The sequence below is a fragment of the Cynara cardunculus genome (assembly GCF_001531365.2).
Source record: "Cynara cardunculus var. scolymus isolate 2C chromosome LG 3, CcrdV1, whole genome shotgun sequence".
NCBI classification, from domain to species: Eukaryota; Viridiplantae; Streptophyta; class Magnoliopsida; order Asterales; family Asteraceae; genus Cynara; species Cynara cardunculus.
The window spans coordinates 3,584,379-3,600,730 of NC_037530.1; positions in this window are offsets into that span (position 1 = coordinate 3,584,379).

The following is a 16,352-nucleotide window of genomic DNA, read 5'->3' on the forward strand; positions in this document are numbered from 1 at the left end:
CATATTACATTATTATCACACCTAGTATAATCCTAACCTATTGAAACCATTCAAAATCGTTGTGATAATGTCTAACATAACCAATTGAAACCATGATCAAATCGAGTGACATTGATATCACATGAATATCACAACTAATCGATTAAAAACTTGTTCAAAACGAGTAATTTTGAAAGATRCCTTGAATAAACTTCTTCTTGTTGTCCGCTTGTTGCATGCAATGGCTTCTCGATTAGGGTTCTTGGTCGATTAGGGTTGCTTGTTCTTGGTCGATCACCGTCGATCAAGGTTTGCTTCGGTTGGTTGTTTTGCGATTTGAAGTTATGAGTCTCCTTGAATTCTTAACCGTTTACTAGATAATGATAAGGTTAATGATCATAATGATAGTGTTTAAAAGATTTGATGATATCATTTCCATTATTACCCTTTTAATTTTAATTTTCTTTGAATCTTTTCCAATTTCAATTTTAATTTTAAAAATCTTTAATTTTATTTTTTATCACAATATGAGGTTATTGGGTTGTTCTCGCGTTCTTGTAAATCACAGAGGTTCTCGTTTGAACCCTTCCCTATATATATATATATATATATATATATATAGGTGGTCTAATTTACAAACTCAACAATTAGTACAAATTATATCAACCAATTATTCATATATTTATTATAAAAATGATGGTTCATTTACTATGATATGGATATTTATGAAAGATTAACAAAGTTTATTTATTTATATATGATCGATGTTTTATACTAGGAAACAACCAAAATATTCATCAAACTAGATATTCATTAGACTAGATGAATTGTTGAGATTGATTTGTATGATTTCTACTAATGTTGAGTTTGTAAATGGAACCATATATATAGGGGGATTTAGGATCAAGTGAGAATGAAAGTTATAGTGAGAAGTGTGATTGCATTCTTGTAATCAATTCTAATTGAAAATTAACGGTTTTAAGATGCATCAAATCAATTCCTATATTAATAGTAATTTATGGGATGGTGAGATTAAAAGTGATCAATGATCCATATATGCTTCTCACATTAATTAACTCATATTTCTATGCGATCATTTGTCTATATACATATGTGTGTGTATAGGGTTGAATTTTGATGAGAAGGAAAATTATGGTGAGAAACGTAAGAAGAGATCTCCATTATTAGATCAATGATAACTGAACGTGAAGAGTGATGAGGTGCACCAAATCAATTCTCTTCTAATTAAAGCCGTAATTAATGGGTGGACATGAGATTAAAAATGATGTTATATTTGTGGGCATAACATATGAATTTTGAGTGGATTTGAAATAAAGAAAGGGTACCAGCCATCATTAAAAGATGGTTGAATTGAATTGAATGCAGAATTGAAGGGAGGAAATGAAATGAAATGAAGGAGCATTCAAAGGCCTCGCTTTCTACAAACATCTTTCCTTCGTCACTCTCACCACCGGTTTTGTTTAATGCCATCAACCCACCTCCCCTTCTCTTCATTTATGCTATCCCCCTACCCCCCCTCCACCCTCGTTCTACATTTTGCATTTATCCATTTCTTTATATATATATATATATATATATATATATATATATATATATATATATATATATATATATATATATATATATATATATATATATATATATATATATATATATATAGGTTGGATTTACGTGAGACCGGCCTGTTTTCATAGACCTGTAAGATTACATTTTTACATTTGAAACTTCACAACAAAACATTGTGAAGATAAAAAAAAATCGTACCTTTGTGAAGTTTGAAGTACAAAAAAGTGATTTCACGGGTCTCACGAAAACATGCTGGTCTCACATGATCCCAAATGTATACATGCATGTATATGGGAAAGTTTAAATAAAAATTATAAATATTATGAGAACTATAAAAACCAGTGTATAGATAAATATGCACCATCAAAATATGTATTTTATCAGTGATTGTGTTTGTGTTTATTGATGCATATCTACTGTATATGCATTAATGCATATACGCATTGAAATTCATATAATGCGTATATATTTATCAATGTGTATATTGATTTTCACGTTTTTTAAAATATTTATGATTCTCGTCTATTTTTTTTGGTTACATGCATACATCTGGAGCTGATTTGCTTGCAGGTCATACAAGTTGGAGTGTGTATTCTTAAAGATCTCGTAGGTGATTTTAGTTTATACTTGTTCTAACAAGCTCGATCCAACCAAGGAAATCTATATCTTCAATCACAACCGACGAATTTTGGTTAGAAGTGTTCATCAATTCAAATCCGATGTATTTAAGTGGATCTAATCTGATCCAATCCAATTAACATTCGATATCCGATCCAATCCAATCAGCTGGAAGATTGGATCAGATCAGTTCCATCTGTTGGATATTATTATTGGTTATCTATTGGATCAGATTGTATTTATTTAATATTTTGATCCAATATTCAACCAATTATTTATATATTTTCTTAAATTATTGAAAAACAATTCATAGAAATATCAACGAAAATACAATATCGTAAAATTCTAATAACTATATAATTATTAATTGAATGGTAGTTGGATGATAATTGGATGAGAAACTGGATGGTTATCGTATTGGATATGTTCGGTTTTATTGGATGTTGGATTGTCATCCAAGAACTGATTGATCCAATTTCGATGTTGAAATTTTGGACCAAATCCAATCTAATTATAATTGGATATCCGATAATTGGACTAGTCAATTTAAATTGGATCAAATGACTTTCAAAATACCCTTAATTTTGTTGGATCTCCACAAAATGGATGTTTGGGATTGCTTATAAAAATAACTTATTGACTTATTCTGGTGTAACATCGGTAATAAGCACTTTTGAGTGTTTGGATAAACAACTTATACCGGTGTCAAACAGCTAATAAGAAGTTTTTGAAGAAGTTAAAGTCTCTTGACTTATAATAAATTGGTAAGTGATTTTATAGAAAAGCATAAGTTGTTTCAAATAAGCAATCTCAAACACCCCCAAAATATTGCACTTAAAGAAATATGTGAAATACGACTTTGTTAATTAACAAGCATATCATTTAAAGAACATATGATAAAAGAGCAAATTCAGAAGTTAGCAGATGTATACGTGTATCAAAACGGGCTAAGAAAAAACTTAGCTTAAAACAACTAATTTTTATAAGTTGCGGGCCTCTAAGATATACACGGAAAGTTCATGATGGCCCGAGCATGATGACACACTGCCTAAATATGGTAAGATCCAATTTTCAGTCTGAAATCCTGCATATTGATCCCCGAAAACGACTTCAAATATTTTTCTCGTGATTTTCAGTTTTTATTTATTTAAATGATAATAAGCAGATTGTGTGAAATCAACATCTGTTTGTTTTCATGCATCCATTCAGACAATAACTCATCAGGTTCATATTCTTTTACTTTTCAGATTTCGTAATTTTGGCCGCCTGCCAAAATAGATCTCCCGTTAAAGGCCGAATTTTGTAATTTTGAGAACCAGTGGATCATCATATTTTTATCTCATAACGTATATAAACATCAGTTGTATTCTTATTACTCTTGTTCTACGTCAACAAGCTTTTACTATGGAACTCCAGCAAACACCTAAAACAACCGACAAAGTTAATTCGAGTGCCGCCTCCGCCAACCTTTACAACCACGAATATGAAATGACACAACAACGTGATTCATCACCTTTGTGGGAATCATCAAGTTTGATCTATTTTCGGGCCGACATTGTGAATGACAATTTCACTAGGGTTTTAAATTAATTTATATCGTCTTCATCTACTTTTTCTTCGTAGAGTTTATAATTTTGCTTATCGGTTCATGGTCGTTTTCAATTGAATCAAATTTCTGAGAAATTACATTAAGTTATGATGTTAAATTGATTAATTACATGATAATAACCGAGTTCGGTTTTCGAAAAAACAAATGATCGAGATCAGTTTTGGGAAAAACAAATGGAAAAACAAATGATCAAGATCATTGAATGTTGGTTGAGGGTAAAAGGGTCAAGAATCAAGTACAAGAAATTGACATGAAGATAAAATCTCAAGATCCCGAAGCTATATGCTAAAAGATATTGGCGTTTTATTTATTTATTTAAAAAAAATATTTATTTATTTATTTTTAAGGTTTTGAGGAAAATCAAAACCAACTGATCAACTTGTCAGCTTAGGTTCCTCGATCGGTATACATTTTCTTAAATAAATGAATAAATTAATATTGCATTAATCGGATAACCTAATATGACACGTGGTATTGAAATATGCTATTTAATTTTTTAATATATATATATATATATATATATATAGATTTAATCATACATTTTCACATGTATTTGTTCATTTGATAATATGAAATCTTTTTACGTGTAGTACATGTGAGACGTGTGATGTTATAGAGTGTTGTTGCATATATGTGAGTTTCAAAATTGATTTGTGTGTAGAAAGAACACGAAATACGTACATATAGAAACTAAGGTTCTAAATTGTGTGAGACATGGCGTGGTTGCGAAGCCTAACCTCAAATCTTAGGAGCCACGACGTTTTTCAAGGTGTGACTTATGAAGGCAAATCTCTCTATCATATATAATATTATATATATAGTCACAGGTTATTATGAGAAGTAGTAAATATTTGAAAGGTAAAAAAGTGGTCATAGCTTTTCATATAGTAAAGATCGGATTTGACTGGTCAAGAAAGTTGTGGCTTTAACTGGTCAAAATTTACAATTGTACGAATATAGAGGGGATAGTTTTGTAACTTTTACAAATAGGTAGCAAACGCGTTTATATGTGAACTCGTGTGATTCATATATGAACTATATGTTAATATGTGAACCCATGTAATTCATATATGAACTATTTTACTGATTCACATAAGAACATGTTTGATTCATATATGAACTAATTAACCGATTCACATATGAACGAATCAATTGATTCACATATGAATTGATTCACATATGAACTTATGGGTTCATATGTGAATCAGTTAAATAATTCACATGTGAACTAACTAAACAGTTCACATATGAACATATAGTTCATATATGAATCACACGAGTTCACATATGAATTCGTTTGACGTCTATTTATAAAAGTTACAAAACTACTCCTCTATCTATCGTGTAACATGCGAGTAATTATCCGGTGTTTCACAGTCAAAGCCGCAAATGTTGACCAGATGAAGGGCTAAGATCACTTCTTTACTTCTCAAATACTTACCACTTCAAATAAACCTTTCTCTTTCTCTCTCTCTCTCTCTCTCTCTCTATATATATATATATATATATATAAGAGGATATTCTTTTGAGAACTCATGAAATCGTGATAACCTTGAGAACTGATGGATTATATGCTATTTTATATGATTTTTTTCATCGAAGACTAGGTTTTAGAATAACGATTATCATATATTTGTTTTATGATGTGTTTTTTCACATGTGTTTGTTTCACAATGTGAATCTTTTTAGTCTGTTTGTGAAATAAAAGTTACACGTAAAAAAGTTTCACATTGTGAACCGCATACATATGAAGCAAACACATTGTAAAACAATTATATGTTCATCAATGCATTAAATGCTAGCCTTAGATGAGAAAAAAAGATATGAAACAAAGGAGGTAAATAATTGAAAAGTAAAACAGTGATCATAGCCCTTCATACGATTAAGATCGAATTTGACTGGGCAATAATTCCTTGGGACTTTTACTTGTCAATAATTATGACTTTGATTGGTTAAAATTGTGGCTATGCGAAAAATAGAGAGGATAGTGTCGTAACTTTTACGAATAGGGATCAAACGGGTTCATATGTGATTCACATATGAACTATATATTCATATGTGAACTCGTGTAATTCACATATAAACTATTTTAACCGACTCACACATGAACTAGCTAACTGATTCACATATAAACTAATTAACTGATTCGTATATAAACGTGTGAATTCATATACGAATCGGTTAAATAATTCACATATGAACATATAGTTCATATGTGTATCACATGAGTTCACATATTAAGTCATTTGCCACCTATTTGTAAAATTCTCAAAACTACCTCTCTATCTTTTGCATACACATGCGAAGAATTATATGATGCTTTACGGTCAAAGTCGCAAATGTTGATCAGATGAAGGGCTATGGTTACTTATTTACTTCTCAAATGAACCTTTCCCTATGTGTATATATGTATATATATATATATATATATAGGGTTTGTTAACCCAATATATGGTCTTAACTTTTTTAACCAATCTTATCCATTGATCTTTGAAATTTGTGGTTAAGATCATTCATGATATAAAATGTAAAAAATTACACATGTAGACAAGGTAACATAAGTGAACAATGTTTACAGGGGATATTTTCGGAAAAGATTTTAACTGTCCATTAATGACAATGAGATGTTTTGTAACTGCCTATTAATGACAATGTAACTGCCTGATAATTACTCTTGCTATCGAATCGAAACCGCCAGCAAGATCCCCTACACTAGATTCTTCTACAACTTTTTTTGGTTCATGGTTCATATGTGAACAAGTATTCGATATTTATGAGAATTGTTCATGTGTGAACAAGTCTTCACGGTTCATATGTACTCATGGTTCATGAACATGTGCGTAAATTCAGTATATGAACAAGTTTTTTATGAACAGAAGAACACGTTGTGCAGATTCGATATTTATGAACAAGTTTTTACAAATATTGAACCTATTATGAACTGATATTATAAGTACATCTCCATATATGTGAACACATGCTATTCACATAGTTCTCCATATGTATGAACACATATTATGCACACATAGTTGATGATTCATTGGTAAACTGAGTTAATATGTGAATCTATTCACATATTTCTCCATATTTGTAAACACATATTTCATTGCGAAAGATGATGATGATTACTGTGAAGATGAACATGATCATCCATGTTTCTTCTTCTACAACAACAAATCTCCAATAAGCGTATAAAAAAATTAAAACCATTAATTTAGCTAGAATCATGGATCTGATTGTTCTGTAACAACCCATTAATGATATTAGAATCTAGACAAAAAATAAAATTACAAATATACCCTTCAAATTTAATGTCATGGTGGGAGATGAACATGTGTAAAAAGACTTGTGATTGGTCGATAACGTATGTATAGTTACTACTCTTTTCAGAGTTATCAAATGATTCTAGCTCTCTCTCTCTCTCTCTCTCTATATATATATATATATATATATGTGTGTGTGTGTGTATAAACATATGTTTTTTACTATTACTCAATTATATTAAACAATTTAAATTAGGTTATATATTAAAAATTAACAAATAAGACATTAAAAATGTAAGAAATTTATCAAATACAGTTACAAAAATTACATATTATGCCATGGCACGCCAAAAGCTTAACGTGGCGTGATAAATAAGCATTGAGTCACGACAAACCTTTTAGAACATTGTATGAAACACACAAATATACACATAAAAAAACATGTGAATCGATATGAACCATAGTTTAGAATCAAACTCATTAAATTTTTTGATTGATTTTCACAAGTTTGTAATATATTTATGGGTTTTATTTGATCTCTCTCTATCTTTCTCTCTCTCTCTCTCTCTCTCTATATATATATATATATATATATATGTGTGTGTGTGTGTGTGTGGATTTAACATATATTTATGTTAAATATAGGGATTTGAAGATGATTGGATTGGATAATCTCATGTGTAAGTATACTGTCTAAATACAATAATTTGTCCCTTATAGTCTTGGGTATCATGAATTTTGTATTGGGTAATCCAAGAGAAACTCTCTATCTTAAAGGTTGTGAAATCGTGTAATTATATATACCCATATTCTCGTTAACATATTTACATGAGATATCAACAGTTACAGAAGGTTAAGGGCGGTTATAACCGTAATGAATAAGATTGGAGAACAGTTACAACTGTTATCCGAACTTTGACTGTACTGAGTCTAAGTCTGATTGAGTAGACTATAACTCTGGTTGCAAAGACTCCAAGTTTGACTGTAAAGACTCCATGTCTAATTACAAAGGCCATAAATCTTATTCTATAGTCCAGAGTTTCGGACTTGGTTAATTTCAGCGTAATCCAAAAGATCAAAGATCTCATTACGCTACCTCAGATCTATACTTAGTGAAATTTCACTAAGCAATTCCAAGGACGTTTCCAACAATTTGAAATCAATCCAAAAATTTGATGTATTAGGATTTTCTGTTATTTTTCATCATCTTTTCAATCTTGCTTGTTGTAATTGTATTTTCGTGTACTCACAAAAATTACAACCTTCTAAACATAAAACAATATTCGTTTTCGAAATGACGTTGTAGTAATTAATATGGGTTTTAATTTGATGAAAAGATTTTGTACTTCTAACACAACGGGTGAAACAAATTTATATTACACATGGATTTCGAAAACCTGAAATAATTGCAGCATTGAGCCAGCAATACTAACGGTATCAGTATATGAATTGTATTGTATAACTATATACTATTGCGTCTCTCGTCTAAATCTAACTAGTCACTAATGTAATTGAATATCAACCATCGCAATCATGCAACAATGCTAAATTAGAGACAACCGGGTACCATGATGTTATTCTTTTTAAAGGTGTTAATCAGCATACAGGTAATAATGTTCGATATTACAGGTCATGTCAACGTGACTTTCGTCAGTCTCAAAATCGACAAAAGCTTTGTCCTTCACTTGGGAAAATAGGCTTCTTGTTCATTAGATAGAGATCGTGACCTAGATTTCGTGATTTCCTACCCTTAAACCGGATCAAATTTTCAAAACGAAAGAGGTCTGCATGATCTGTCCATATTCCTATGATATCTTATAACTGCTATACATACAATTTTATAATCTCTATGAGAATTCATTGCGATTATTGTTATTGATGTTTTGTATTAGATTTCGGTTTCCAGAACCCTTTAAGAGTAAACCGCAATTTTTACTAGAAATGGTTGCAGATACTTACGTTGCACAAGTCCAGGGGTGGACCTACTCATAGAGTCGGGGGTGCACGGGCACCCGCTCGATCGTCACGTCGTAATGGAATCTTTTACCGGTTGTAACTGTGCATCCGCTTAATTTTGAAGTATGCTCTTATATGTTTTTAAAACAGAACTTGAATTTATCCTGAATACGTATGATAATCATGACTTATCAGTTTTGAAACTAACCACTTAACAGTTTACAACTCTTCAAAACAATAAGAAACAGTCTACAACAGAAAATCCGTCCAAAGAAAATAAACAACGACAGTCCCTCTGTTAATTATTTCAATTAACTTGAGCCATCTGCCCATTGTATTTATTGACCACTTGGTAGAATGATTTTTAAATAATACTGATATCTGAAAGATGAAAAGATCAGATTAAATGTTTGATTGTGGGCATAGGATTTATTATTTTGTCAAATAAATGTAGACAAAAGCATTGGCGTTATTATAGTTGTCGTTCTATGTTAGAAAAAGAGATGAGTTACTTTCGTCGTACAGTTCTTAGATGAAAATTAATAATCACATAAATGATATTTATAGAAATTATGGTTGGTGGGGTCCTACAGTTAACGGTTGGTGGTGGATGCATTGCTTTTTCATCATTATACACATGGCTGAATCAATATGATCGATTTGTCCTTTATTTTGCCTTCTATTTTTGGCAATTTCACTGTCCATGCATTTACTCTCACGCTAATCCCTTTTGGTGCATAAGTTTATTGTATTAATAAATATTTAATTATTTTGGATAAAAATTTGATTAGCGGTAATTTCAACTGGTCTGATATGAAATCCGTCTTTGAGATGAGGGGATTTGGCTCACTGAGTAGTTGAACATTATATATTGGTAAAGTCGCTCAACGACTCTATCAACGGAGTTACATGTCGAAGGCTTTAAATATTTGATTATTGGAGAAAAAAGTTCTTATCAAAGTATTTGCATGATCTGATCGTACGTTATTTTAGAAAGAAATGTCACTATAAAACAAATGACTTTTACCCACAAAAATCACCCAGGCCGACAGATCACTCATAAAATACCAATAGTTCGATAGAATCTGATGTTTTTTGAGAAAATACTAACGGATCACCCAGAGAATACGTGGATAGTTTGTCACTGATTTAAATTATCCACCAACAATTTTATCTACCAACTTTTGTGATGAATCACCCTTTAGCGACGGATTTTACACGAAAAAGTTTGTAGGTAAAAGTCTTCCATTTAGTAGTGTGTATCGTAATTATTTAAATTTGCAAAATCATCTTAATACTAATAACATTAAATAATTTTGCGGAGGTGATTATTAGTAGGGTGTCGTTAAAGATAAAAATATTCACTACAACAAATTTGGTTTTATAAGACGTTCAAAACCTTACTTATATATTTTTATTTTATAGAATTAACAGTTATGATCGGTCGTCAGTTTGAAATTCAATGGATTTAGTCATACTTAAGGTTCTAAATGGCGGGAGCTGTGACGTGATGGCAAGGTCGAGCCTCAAGCCTTATGAGCCAAGACTAGGCCATGATGTTTTTCAATGCGTAACTTATGGCGGCAAATCTCTATATCATATATATATATATATATATATATATTATATATATATTATATATATAAACACATGTTTTATATTGTTGATCAATCACAAGTTTAGAGTAAGAATGAGATATTTTAAGGGATTTGGAGCATTCTTGGTGTTCTCAGAACACCATGGGAGAGACAAGAGAAGAAAACAAAAAAGTATATGTTGTTTGTAAAATTCATAAGAAGTCGCTCGTTTGTCGAAATAAGGCGTTCAAGTTTTGGAAAGCTTGAGACGTATACTACACATCTCCATAAGACGACGGAATCTGGATTAGGATCTAGATAAGTCTAAATCGATGCTTTTTATAACTGGTCGGAATTATAACAAAATCAACGTACTAATTTTATAAAATTCATTGTAACTCCGATTGAGGTGAGTTTTAAATATGGATAAGGGCTTTATCTAAAACTTTTGTTTATATATTGAATTATAAAATTCCTTGGAGGTATGAGAAATCGTTGAGTTTATAACTTGTTCAATGCTGAAATAGTTATATTCCAGTTTAGTCAATTTGACACATGTTAGGGAGCATGTTTAAGGGTCAAGTTAAAAATGTAATGGTTGGTATTTGACCTAACGGGTTTGATATGACATATAGGTGTCGTCCTTGAGTAGTGTGTACGGTACGTATTGGGTTTTTGGTAACAACCATTCAGATGAGTCTTCATGAGATTTCACTGAGATGTGCACGTATGTATGAAAATGTATTTTTACATGCATGACTATCTGGTGATGTTTGCTATATAAGATAAGATGTTTCAGTTACATGATCTCGCTTTTATGATTACATGTATATGGAGATCTATGGGTATGCATGCTAAATGTTTTTGGTTTGGAAACATTTCTTGCATGCTAAAAGTTTTTAGGTGATCTAAATTGTACCAATGGTACACAATTGGGAGATTGAGATGTCAATAAGGTGCGTCACACTTAAAGGGAGGCACGACCTCGAAATGGATGACTTACTCTGTGTGAGCTGTCCACACCAAGGTATGCTACATAACAGCATGACTCCGTAATAGGTTACCCGCTCTGGGGAGAGCCAAATACACCCAGGGAAAATGCTTGCGACTTATCATTTATTAAACAACGAGACTGCTTATGAGAACTTGTAAGAGATGTCTTTTTTTAATGCATATGGCGTTTTTCCTTAAATGTAATACATCGTGATATATGATATTGGATGGGTGTTAATGCACGAAAACATGTCAAGGGGCGTGTTTAGCAATGTTAGTTTGAAAAAATTAATAGTTGATTGTCATGAACTTATAGGAAAGTCGGTATATGTATCGAGAAATATTGGAGAGAACCCTACAGACAGGTGTAAGTTTTGCATACTATTTTTTACGGATTAAATTCATTTAATGTTGTTATCGTGGAGTGTTCATGATGTTATTAAAAGATTACACGAAAAAATTGAAGCATGTAAGAATATATCATGTTGAAAAATGAATGAATATGATACAAGTTGCACTTGGTATCATGTTGATTCGTACAGTGGGTGAGAGGAAATCATGAGTTGTGATGGTTTGCACATTACAACAAAACCGTGTTTATAGGACGACACCGACAAATAAGCGTCATAATAGACCACTTTATAAGACATAACTTATAGAATTAAAAAATAAAACACCATATCTAAAAACGTTATAATAAGTTTATAAGGTGTATTTGGACGTTGTAACAAGTTTGCTAAGACACTTTTATAAAAAAAGGTCATAATATCTATTTTATAAGACACCATTTAAAAAATGTCCTATAAACACAAATGTCCTATAAAAAGATGAGTTTATAAGACATTTTCTCAAAAGTGTCTTATAAAATAGCCAATGCGACGTTTTTATCAATACTTTCCTAAAAAAACTTGTTAAGATGTCCAAAAGCATCGTATAAACTTATTACAATGTTTTTAGATACGATGCTTTATTTTTTTAGTTCTATAAACTAAGTCTTATAAAACGGCATATTATGACACTCATTTATGGTCGCGTCCTATAAACCCAACTTTATTATAGTGGTATAAAGTGATTTTAAGGCAGACAAGTGAGAAAACAAGTGAGTCTGTCAGGCTGAGACTGTAAAAGCAAGCAAATGGGTCGGTCGGGTTTGCGAACTTAAAGACCACCATTCTGAGTAGTTTATGAAATGGAAATGATTCATGAAGTTGTGCATGCTATTTGTGTACGTTATTTTATACTTGATGCTTTGAATGTCCTATGAGAACATATTAACGTCAACAAAACATAAAAATAGTCATTCTTACCAGGCCGTAGGTCTAATCGAAATTCTTCAAACTTCTGCAACTACGACAAATATTTTACAGGAAAGAGAAGTACGAGAAGATCTACTTGCAATAATTCAAAAGACAAATTAAGACACGAACACATAAACTAAGATATGGTTTATCAAATGCTTAATGGTCCTTATCTGGAAAGCGCATGGTTAGACACCAGGATGATTTCTAATATCCTCTCCCTCTTGACCAAGATTCTTACTTGATATGTGAGCATATGATAACAAAGTTTACTCACACGTTGTAACCCACGATTTCACTAGCTGAATGTTGTCTTGGTAAGGATCAAAAGGTCACTGGTGAGCGCTTACTCGGACCAAGTCATCATTATCAAAGCAACATATCATAAGGCCCACTTACCTAATAAGCGTTTAATCTATTTGTGTCAGTGACAAGCCCTATAATTTTATATGTCGAAACTCTAAAATCAGTAGATCATTTAATTCTACTATGATTTTTTTAATTCCGCTGCAATGTAACACATGATCGTGGGCAACTTTTTTTTGTCACATTTAAATTTTTGAACAAAAAAGATTCAGTTTATAACAAATCAATAATATTAATGTAATAAGTAACGTTAACTTTGAAGTAGTTCAAACTTAATGTTTTTTTATAATTATGGCAAAATAAATTTAGAAACGTAACCATATAATTACAGATTTCCTATATGTCATGTGCATTTTCGAATATCAAACAGTGCTTAGCAAACGCCTCCAAACCATGATTAGGATGTCGACCCAAGCGTGACGCGACCTTATGTATACGTTGATTAGTTTGGAATAGCAGTTTGCACCATGTTGTCTGTAACATGTTTTATAAATGATTTAAGTCGGATCGGTTATAGAATAAATGATTGGAAATGAGTAGGACAAAGAGAAAGATTTTGTTTGGCCATTTGATAATATCTTAAGAAATCAAGAAACAATGGATCATAAAATACTTGGGACAGCTGTGGCCAAGAAGAGACAAACCCAATGACGATTTGCTTGTAATGAACAGTCGAGAATAATTGTAATATTTTAAAAAAAATTATTAGCTAAGAATAAATACCAAAAACGAGGAATAAAGTTTAATTACCAGTATATCACGACCTTGAAAAGAGTTGTCTATGTCGTTCATACGAATAATATGATGGAGTCTTTTTATTTAGCAAAAATAAAACGTATATGCATAGTATATCAAGTTCGTTTGATATATGAAAAGGATTTTCTACCTTATTGAGAAAATGGGAATTTAACAGCTTGAGTTCCAAAACAATTTTATGATCACATAAGAAAAACACGATCATTGAAATTTATCCTTGTATGTCATTGATTATACGCAGGGGAAAACGTACATACAAGGCCTCCGGTGCCTGACCTACTGTTCAATCGACTCGTCACAATAAAAAACTTTTATGGGTCTTAAAGGTGTACCCGTTTTAAATTGATGTGTGCTCTCTTAAATTAATAGAAAATGGCTATAATCTATTGATCGTGTAATTACGTGTAGTAATATATATCACAAGTTACAGTCATTTTGTTTCTATTTTTTTTGGGTAGTAACAACATAAAAGAAGAAAAAATCTCTTGTATATTGCAAAAAACCCCTTATATATATAACTTCTGATAAACTACAATTTTTTACAATTAATATTTATTATTTGTTGTGTTTAACTGTTTTACATCTTGTTCATTCTTTTTCGTATATGAAATGACCGAAAATAAATTTCAAATAAGAAACAACACGACCTAGAATCTAAATATGTTTCATTTCATTCCCAACTTGTGTAACATCTATCTCATTTGTCTCGTTCATCTTGTTTTCTCCTTCAAATTTTGTTACAATTTGGTATATATGCCTTGATTAGGGCATTGATTTTCATTGAGTTTATGGTTTATGTTAAGTTATGGCACCGAAAACCGTCTTTATGTTGGATGGTTTGGTAAACATACAATGTATGTTTATATGTTGTTGTATGTTGTGAATTGCCTTTTAAATTGTCGTATTTTGTGGGGGTGATAGATAATTCAAAAGCAACTTATAAAATGGATGCAAAAAAGATGTGCTAATCGAGTTTAGATTGAGTTATAATTCTTAAAATGACCTTGATAAATAATTCAAAAGCAACGGGGCGATGGTTTTCTCATTTACACAATTGCATTACATATGTATATAGGGGAGCGATCAAATGCGAACCACTTAATTTGTACAAACCGTGCAAACCGCATTTAACCAATCATAATTTTTCATTTTATTCATTTTTTTTGTAATTATGATAGGTTGATTAATCATTTTTATTGTGGAGGGTGTTAATCATAGATATTATCATCTTCATTATTTTAATTTTAAAGAAATACATGAAACAGTTTCATTAATTTTAGAAAAATACATGAAACAGTTTCATTAAGTATTATATGAAACAATTTCACAACCATATATGAAACAACTTCATCAAAAAAAGTATTATATGAAACAATTTCACAAGATTAAACAATGAAATCGACAGATGAAGGTGGTTTGCATGGTTTACACAAATGAGGGCAGTTTTCATTTGAGCACTCCTCTATGTATATATATATATATATATATATATATATATATATATATATAGTTATATACACACACATATACACACCGACATTTTCAGTATAAGATCACATGTTTGCATGGATATAAACTTTAATCGACCAAGAGTAATATTAAAGGAAACATCTGATGTGCTACAAAGTGGAAACAAAAAACATCATATAAACCAAATGAGAAGTGACTAATAACATGGGCATACATCAAATGTTTCCAATGTATTCCAACCATCTTTTAAAACTTCATATATCCAAGTTATTATATAACACCAAGTTTATCCACGAACAATAAATTCAATATTGTAACATCCATGATTTTCGGACTTACATTTTATGATTAATCACATTATCGAATGGTATTAAAGATGATGAATTATGAGGGTTTTATATAACTATCGGTTCAATGAATGCATTCCCTGTCGATGATCTTGAATCAGATCAATATCATAAATAACAATACCTGAGCTATTAAATTAATTTCTTGTCTTTAATCTTCTTAGGTTTATGCTCTACTCCGGGTAAAGATCTGTTCGATTTTGATTTGCACAATTAAGATGGTTGGAGATTTATTCATGCATGAAAAACAAAGACATAGTGCGGTTAGAGATGAATACGACTTTCCATGTGACTCGCATTAAGGCTTGTTAGCTCTAAACATGTCTGGTTTAGGGGTTTTCTTCCTCGTTTCTTAACCCCAGATTTCTCCATCTCCATTTTCTTTTTACCTTGAATATTCTTGAGGCTCAATGTTCGATTTGAAGGGTTTTTGGAGTCATCATTGGCGATATTAGAGTTCCTAGAGGTTGGAGATAAGTTCCTAAACTACCATTTCTTCACCTAGGATTGGTCACTTTGCATCCACAAGCTCC